This window comes from Schistocerca americana, chromosome 1, assembly GCF_021461395.2.
Source record: "Schistocerca americana isolate TAMUIC-IGC-003095 chromosome 1, iqSchAmer2.1, whole genome shotgun sequence".
Lineage (NCBI taxonomy): Eukaryota > Metazoa > Arthropoda > Insecta > Orthoptera > Acrididae > Schistocerca > Schistocerca americana.
The window spans coordinates 664,040,421-664,050,131 of record NC_060119.1 but is presented as its reverse complement, the minus strand read 5'-3'; the positions used below and the strand labels follow the sequence as shown (position 1 = coordinate 664,050,131).

At 42.7% G+C, this 9,711-nt stretch overlaps 1 protein-coding gene across 1 annotated transcript in view; it reads right to left on the bottom strand.

The window, feature by feature from the left end:
• Window positions 1-9,711, bottom strand: part of LOC124608359 (ribonuclease P protein subunit p20) — a 33,936-nt gene that overhangs the window by 331 nt on the left and 23,894 nt on the right. The window lies entirely within an intron of this gene.

Genomic DNA, 9,711 nt, shown 5'->3' with positions numbered 1-9,711 from the left:
TCTCAGATGTTCTCCCTGACAGACTAATAATGAAAGCTTACACACACTACCACATCATGGGAATGAACCATACATTCAAAACTTAAGATTTTGTGTTTAAATTAACTATAATGCCTTCCAAATAAATATGCCCTTTTAAATTTAAACAATAGCAACACCCTTCTACTTCATACATACTTTCAAAGCACATTATTTCTATTATCCCTCACACATTAATTCTACTGAGGAATCATACTATCACACACATTTCTCACTGATCATTACAAAACTTTTTAGTCATATTATTCCTAAAGAGCCAAGTCAGTATGAGCCAACTCTTAATTTTATAGAAATTTAAAAACATTTTCCAATTACGGATACATTTTCAATACATTCCTCCAACTTTCTGTTATTTTTATTTCAATTCCTTGTGTCACAGTGTCTTAAAAAGTACATTACCATGCTTCTTCCACTGCACAACATGGATTATACATTGTTGTTTTCACATTGTGCAGTGGGGTACGTGGATCTATACAACAAGAAAACAAAAATGTATTTTGTCAGTGAAGTACAATGTACTAAAATCAAACAACTGTGCGTAGAAGAATGTTTGATTGGTATGTTTAAGGGGGACTAAACAGCGAAGGTCATCAGTCCCGAAGAATGTTTGAAATTAAAGTAGAAAACAAAGTAACTGACAATTGAAAATGCTTTAAAATAAAGTGAAATGCATACGGTTTAAATGAGACTTGCATTACTGCCACAAATGCCTGTATGTATCCCATACTGCTTTAATAATGGAACTCCTGAATTCTATATTTTACTAATTATTGCACCTTGTGTCATAAAAAGTGGGACAAATACAAAAAAAAATCATCTAATTTTAAATTTTTATGTTAAACATAAGACACTTTTAAACAGTGTAAGTGCATGTTACATGTGAAGAACTCACCAGTACGCAGTTAAATTTTGGAAAATTTGCCACGAAAGAAGTTGAAAATTGATAAACAAGCTAAACTTTAAGTATGCAACCGAGAAGGGAAAAAAATTGAGTGTGATATGAAAAAAAGAGATATTATGGAGCCCCAAGTGGCCCCTTGTGTTGCTTGGGCCTTATGCTGGCCCTGTTGACATCTTAATAGGATACCTGATACCTGACCACCCAGGATAAGAAAAAACAGAACTGAAATGGGTACTAATTAAATTTTGCTAATGGAGGTGGATGAGTGACAACTCGTTTCTACACATTTTTATGTAGGCAATTATAACTACAGTAGCCAACAGTAGCATACTATTAGTTTGTCACAGCAGCTGACCAGATAGCAACAAGACATGTCATAACGGAAACAAGAAGAACAGAAAGAAATTTTGTTGCCAAATTTATCTCAAGGGCTGAGAAAGGAATCAGCATTTCAAGAAAATCACCCCATAAGTTTGCAAAAAATTGTCTCTACTACTCTATCTTAATAATATGGTACAGAATGTCTAAGTGGTAAATCAATATTTGAGAATGTTTCCTACCCAACTCAATCATCATCACACAAAAGCACCAAGATCACAAAACTGTGAAGATAGACTAGCTTCAGTCATACCACAAAATAAAAGGAATCTGTGAGCTTGGTACGACCATATTAAAAGGAGATTATGTTATTTGTATCACACTCTTTGGCAGATGGCACACTGTCTCGTAGTACGAAGAAATTCATACAAACTTAGTAAGCAATGCAGCTCACTATATTAACAATTTTGCCCTGGTGATGAAACTTAGCATTCGAATTAAACCATTTGAACCAAAACAGGGAACAGAGGTTAAAAGAATAGGGTTTATACACTCGTTTCAATGCAAAAGTTCTGGTCTGTCAAGGAGTATTTCAAAAGCATGGTGTACACCTAAAAAACTGGGGAAAAAAAACAGTCCCTGTTGCAAATGCAAAATTGCAAGTCTACTGTTTGACCACAATGAACTGAAAATGCACACGGTGTCTGTTGCGAATGGCAAGATGCATGCCTTGCCCCAGCATTAGGACTGCCAAAGGGAGAGGAGCAGTGAGGGAAAGACTGTATCAACACCTGCCACAGTGCTGCCACCATTAGTTGTGTGTTACGGTTGTATGAAAACAGACGTGACATGTGGAAATATTGGCTGTGGTTGGAGACAAGTTACTATTATCCAACTAGTTTTAATTTTCTCCATTACTGGCAGCACAAGTAAAAATCGTCAACTTATAATAGTCAAACTGTAACCTGTTTTTGTCACCATGAAAACTCTGCAGTAAAATTTGTCCTCACTATTTAGATGTAGTGGCCTTGCTGTTTCAATTCAGAACAGCTAAAAGCAAAGGGAAGCTACAGCTGTTATATTTCAAGAGGACACGCCACTCTTTAATGGTGATAGATTCACCTTGCATAAAATATTCCAGAAATGAAACAAGTGATCCACGTGGATCTCAGTGAACGGACTACTCAGCAGGATATTCTTATCAGAAAAAACAAATCTGACATTCTACAGGTCAGAACGTAGAATGTTATATTACTCTTAATTTGACTGATATGTTAGGGAATTTCAAAAGAGAAAGCTGAGGATAGATATAAAGGAAAGCTGAGAAGTTTAGTGGCAGGGTTATGGATCGAGAAGAGAGAAACACAATAATAGGTCTAATTATGAACAAGAGAGAAGTAATGCAGGCGAACTACTATGAATAGCACAGTGACCACATTTTCATAACCCAGATAGAAACAAAGCCATACACACCACTGTGGAACATATACACACAGAGAGATAACTGGAATAGGGGACGAAATTTTATAGTAGGAAAAGGAACAAAAGGAAAAATAGTAGAACAACATGGACTGGAGTAAGTAATGAAAGGGGAAACCACTTCTTATAATCTTGAATAGACCACAATTTAATCACTGCAAACATGTAAGTTTAAGAATCATAAAAACAAGTTGTCTACATGGAAAAGAACTAAAATGCCAGAAAATTTCAGATAGATTCTGTAATGGCGAGGTAGAGATTTTGAAACCAAATTTTAAACTGCCAAATCACTTTAGGGTCAGATGTGAACTCTGACCATAATTTATATTGGTCATGAATTGCAGATTAAAACTGAAGAAACAGTGGAAGGATAGGAATTAAGGAAATGGGACCAGGATAAATTGAAAGAACCAGACACTGATAAAAGTTTCAGAGAAATCGTTAGGCAACAATTGACTAAGACAGGAGAAAGATATCTACAAGGCTAAATGGAGTCCAAACTTTGGAGGCCACATAAAAGAAAACAAAACAGAAAGATATAGAATAGATGACAAATGGGTAGTTTTGAATGATGAAATAGTGAAGGCACCAGAGAATTAAATAAACAAAAAGACACAGTGCATTATAAATCAATCGATAACATGTGAGATATTGAATTTACTTGACAAAAGGAAACAATATAAAAATGCAGCAAACAAACAGGCTACAGAAAATACAGATATCTAAAAAATAAGGTAGAGTAAAGTGCAAAATAGCAAAGCAGAAATGGATGAAAAAGAGGTAGTGGGCTTTAGAAGTATGCATGATTATATATACTGCAATATTGGTGTGATGAATGGCAACTAGCTCCAAATGTAGGAAAATGTAAGTTAATATAATGGAAGGAAACATTCCACGTGGGAAAAATTATATATAAAAACAAAGATGAGGTGACTTACCGAACAAAAGCGCTGGCAGGTCGATAGACACACAAACAAACACAAACATACACACAAAATTCAAGCTTTCGCAACAAACTGTTGCCTCATCAGGAAAGAGGGAAGGAGAGGGGAAGACGAAAGGAAGTGGGTTTTAAGGGAGAGGGTAAGGAGTCATTCCAATCCCGGGAGCGGAAAGACTTACCTTAGGGGGAAAAAAAGGACAGGTATACACTCGCACACACGCACATATCCATCCACACATACAGACACAAGCAGACACAACTCATGAAACCACTGCAGATCTTGCTGCATTTCACTACAGTCTTCTGACGTCACCTTCTTATAGATAATAGTGTGCTGGATGTCCACCATTCTGACAATGTGAATACATGCGTCCACTTGCTGGCACCGGACTTTGGGGGTGCTGATCCTTAGCTAGCTGTCTTTGTCTTTGTCTTTAAATATGTCTGCTTGTGTCTGTATGTGTGGATGGATATGTGCGTGTGTGCGAGTGTATACCTGTCCTTTTTTCCCCCTAAGGTAAGTCTTTCCGCTCCCGGGATTGGAATGACTCCTTACCCTCTCCCTTAAAACCCACTTCCTTTCGTCTTCCCCTCTCCTTCCCTCTTTCCTGATGAGGCAACAGTTTGTTGCGAAAGCTTGAATTTTGTGTGTATGTTTGTGTTTGTTTGTGTGTCTATCGACCTGCCAGCGCTTTTGTTCAGTAAGTCACCTCATCTTTGTTTTTATATATAAAAAATGTAAGTTAATGTAGATGAGTAGGAAAGACAAATCTGTAATGTTCAAATACAGTGTTGTACAACGTACCATCTGCCACACACTATATGATGGCCTGTGGAATGTGTGTGTGTGTGTGTGTGTGTGTGTGTGTGTGTGGCTTACGGGCACTCAACCGCAAGGTTATCAGTGCCCTTACACTCATTACAACAACAAATGTGGCTAAAATCTCAAAAATTGTTCAAATTGAGCACACATTCACTCTATCTCACATGCTCTAAAGCAACAGAGAAAGAGTAAAAGTAGCTATACATGAGATTAAAACACAATTAAAATGACAAAGGGGTTAAAAGAATGGCACAGGCTATGGTATCGATAGCTATGATGCCACAGCGAAGATGCAAGTTCGCAGGTTGGCACTACCACACCAACGCATACTACAGCGCCCTCTAACCAGTGCTGTGCAGCTCTATGAGCGCCGCTCTGGATTCAACCCATTTGATTCTGAGTAGACAACCAAGCACCATTGTTTCTATTTCATAGCGTGCGAGCTACTACACATTTCGCCTCTGTGACCTTGAGACATCCGGCTTCACACATACGTGCCCCTCAAGGTAAAGTTATGTATTCATCTTTTTGCTAAAGTAAAGGTGACCTAAATTCACACTGCAGCACCGAGATTTTTACCTCACCTGCTCCTACTCACTTCCAACATTCGGCCTTCCCTTCAGTTTACAGGAGCAGATCCACGTGCCTCCTACCAGGCGGGATACAAAAAGTGGCAACGAGCGGGGACTAACAATTTTTTTCCCCCTCTCCTATCATTTCTTTTTTTGCTCAGTACTGCTTTCTTTTCATGCTAGCCTCAGTGTAAGACTCATTTGTGTAAACCAGGGCTTCGCCACAGGAACAGGCTTCTCTGTCTGATCTTGTATGTTTTGAGGCTCAGCAAATGACACAGTTGCTTGTTGCCATAAATGGACTAGTCATACTACAAACTGCAGCTACTTCGGCACCTCCAACGCCACCACCTGTACCAATGCCGACAACGCCTCCAGCGCCGACATTTTGTGCCTTCAATCCTGACGTTGAACACTGGCCAGAATACATCGCCCAGCTCGAGAAATACTTCGCAGCATACAACATACCAGGTACAGGTCGGCTTGCCTTTTTCATTGCCAGTGTGGGTGTTGTGCTATACCGTGTGCTCGTAAAACTATTTCCCACCACTCGCCCAGAAACTAAAACTTATGACGAAGTGATTGACGCTTTGAACTCCCACTTCCGCGACAGTGTAAATGTGGTAACTGCACGCTACAAATTCTTTCACCTCTGGCGTGGCCCTACTCAGTCCAATAAATTACGGTTTGCGAACCTTCAGCGACTCACTTCTGATTGTGACTTTAATTGCTCATGTGGATGCTCGTATGCAGATATAATGATGAGAGACGCTATTACACAGAATGTGGCGGATCACCGCATCCGCGAGCAAATCATCAAATTTAAAAACCCGTCTTTGCAGGAAGTAATGGACTTGCTAGACAGACAAGATACATTAGAATGGCTACTTCCGCGTTTGACGTGACCCTGGGTGTGTGTACTTTTAGCGCGGCACAACACATGCCCTCCCACCCGGTCCCAGCACGGCCCGCCACGCTGCGTCGCTCGCGCGTAAGTAAACGAGCTTCAAGCCTGGAACCCACTAAGATACCGAAATCTTGTCCGAATTGCTTTCGTACCCACCCACGGGACAGTTGCCCATCCCGTCAAGCATGGGACAGTTGCCCATCCTGTCAAGCAGAGTGTTGTTTTTATATTAAGAAAGGACATGTGAAAGCTGTGTGTAGTATGAGAAACTCTACTTCCTGACAAGTCTCCCGTTCGTGTGACTCGCATCAGCGTCACCCCAATGGAAACCACCGTGATCATGATTCACATCAGCCTATGGACGCTAATGCCATTTATTCAAAGCCTTCTGCTTCACGTGCTTCTACAGTTCATCGTGTGAATCAAGTTTTGCCAGACACTTCCTCTCGCATTCAGCACAAGGCGAGGAAATTTTTTGTGACGTTGAACATGTGTGGACATTCTGTTCGCATGCAGCTGGACACTGGTGTGTCAGTTTCTTTACTGAACAAACCAACGTATGATTTGCTTGATTCGCCCCCGCTTCATCGATCGCATTCCACGCTGACTGCATTTACTGGACAGGGTTGGTTGGGTTGTTTGTAGGAAAAGACCAAACTGCGAGGTCATTGGTCTCGTTGGATCAAGGAAGGACGGGGAAGGAAGTCGGCCGTGCCCTTTCAGAGGAACCATCCCAGCATTTGCCTGGAGCAATTTAGGGAAATCACAGAAAACCTAAATCAGGATGGCCGGACGCAGGATTGAACCATCGTCCTCCTGAATGCGAGTCCAGTGTGCTAACCACTGCGCCACCTCGCTCGGTACTGGACAGGAAATCTCTGTGCTCGGTATGTGTAGTTTGCAAGCCACTTATGATGCAATGACACGTACAGTGTCTTTCCATGTGCTCCGCTCTAGTGATGCCACGAACATTTTTGGCATGGACACATTTGAACTTTTTGGGCTCACAATTCAGGACAATGTACTTTGCATCAACGCTAGTGACCATGCAGACAGTGTTGCCACACTATGCGATGATTTTGCTGACCTCTTTTCTGATGGCCTTGGTTGTGTCACAGATTTTGCAGCGCATGTTGTAGTGAAAGACAATGCCATGCCTATTTCCCGGCGTGCACGCCCGGTATCCCACACATTGCGTGACGCCGTAGCTGCTGAACTTAAGCATTTGCAAGACAGTGGTGTCACTGAACCTGTTTCTGCTTCGCCATGGGCTTCGCCTATAGTGTGTGTGAAGAAACCAAACGGTTGTCTCCATATTTGTGCTGACTTTAAGTCTACAGTAAATCCCCAGACAGTGGTAGCTATGTTTCCCTTACCGCGTCCTGAAGACATTTTTGATAAGCTCGGTGCGGGAAAGCTCTTTTCCACGGTTGACTTGCGGGACGCATACTTTCAGATTCCGCTCGACGAACTGTCGCAGCACTATTTTGTGATCAACACCCACCTTGGTTTGTTCAAGTTTCGCCACCTTCCATTCAGTTGTGCTTCAGCTCCTGCTATTTTTCAGTCTTATTTGCAGCAGTTGTGTGCCACAGTCCCTGATTGTTCCAATTATCTGGATGATATTGTTTTTTGTTCCAATTATCTGGATGATATTGTTTTATCAGGTCGCACCCCTGATAAACATTTGCAGAATTTGTGTGCCTTATTTACTGTACTTTTGCAGGCAGGACTAAAGTGTAACAGAGAAAAGTGCACATTTTTTCGAACCGAGATTAAGTATTTCGGACATATGATTACCAGACAGGGTATCCACCTCTCGCCGTCACATCTTAGTGTGATTAGAGACTTGCCAGCACCCAGGAACTTCAAAGAACTTCAGCCTGTGTTGGGCAATATTACATATTATATTCGATTTATAGCAAATGCAGCGCAGATTGCAGCGCCTTTACATCGCCTTCGGCGTAAGAACGTTCCTTTTGTTTGGTCTTCGGAATGTAACGCTGCTCTCCACAAGCTCAAATCTGCTTTGGTGAGTGATCGCTGTTTGATTCCTTTCGATCCCTCCAAATCAGTTGTTTTGGCTGTTGATGCATTTTCTCACGGCATCAGAGCGGTTCTCTTGCACCGCATTACTTCTGTTGATCGCCCGATCACTTTTGCGTCTTGCTCAATTCTGCCCAGCAGAACTATTCTCAAATCGAGAAAGAAGCTTTAGCTATTGTCTATGGAGTGACTAAGTTTCATGATTTTTTGTACAGTCGTAAGTTCTATTTGGTCTCCAACCATAAGCCTTTGACGTCGTCGTCCCACCCGTCAAAGCCAGTTCCGGCCTGTACTGCACAAAAGTTGCAACATTAGTCTTTGTTTTTGTCTAACTACAATTACAAAATCTTGTTTCGGCCTATGGCCCAGCATGGCTATGCTGATGCTTTGTCTCATCTGCCTGACGAAGTGTTTGATTCTTCCAAACTGTCCTGCATGTTTATTGATTCGCAAGATAAGGAATTAGCTGATGGTTTTCCAGTGGATTTTTGTCGCATTGCCGCCGCGACAGCCGCCGATGCTTCTTTGCAGATTCTTTTGCAGTATTTTTGAACTCAATGGCCTCCATCTGCGATGCATATTCGTGATCCAATTGTTCGACGTTACTTTGCGCAATGTCACAACTTGTCTGTGCACCACAGTGTTATCTTGTTACGAACTGACAACGATCAGTCTCCTGTGGTTGTCCCTTGTTTGCTGCAGTCGGAAATCCTCCGATAGCTGCACGCTGGTCATTAGCTGCACACTGGTCATTGGGGTATTGTGCGGATGAAGCAATTAGCGCATCATCACTGCACTTGGGGCGGCATTGATAAACAAATTGAGAATTTGCTTGTTAACTGTCACTCTTGCGTGGAGCATTATTCTGCTCCCTGCCAGCGCGTCTTTGGGTGGCCGACTCCACTGCACCTTGGCAGCGCGTTCATATTGGTTTTGCGGGTCCTTTCTGGGACTCCCGCTGGCTGATAGTTATTGATGTATACAGCAACTTCCCTTTTGTTGTACCTATGTCTTCTACTACATCTGCCAGTACTATTCGGGCTTTGGCATCTATTTTTTGTATTGAGGGCCTTCCTGAAGTTATTGTCTCCAACAATGGCCCCCAATTCGTGTCCTCAGAGTTTGAAGCGTTCTGTGCTGCTACTGGCATTCGTCATCTGACCTCAGCCCCGTTCCACCCCCAGTCGAACGGCGAGGCAGAATGCTTTGTGCGCACGTTCAAGTCGCAGATGAACAAGATGCGCGCCACGCACACTCGCTAGCGCATGCTCTGGACTTTCCTGTCTTCATATTGCTCCCAGCCGCGGGGCATCCGTTCCCCAGAGGAATTGCTATGTGGCCGCACCCATCGGTCACTCCTGCAGCTTTTGCACCTGCCGCCGCACGCTCCTGCTGCTTCGCCTCGTTCTGGCTTAACACTGAATGATTTGGTGTTATATTGCATTTTCTCCAGCAGGCAGCGCTGGGAGCAGGGGCGCATTCTTCGCCAGCTTGGGCACACCTTATTTGTCATTTCTGATCTCTCCGGCACTGTCAAGCAACACCGGAAACACATCTGTTTGTGCCATCCTCGGTTTTCTGCCGCTGGTTATTTTCCGGCAGAATTGGAGGCCTCCGCCACTTGCGGCCTCCACCGTTTGCGGTCACGGGCACTCCTGCCAACGCCACCACTGCCAGTCCGGT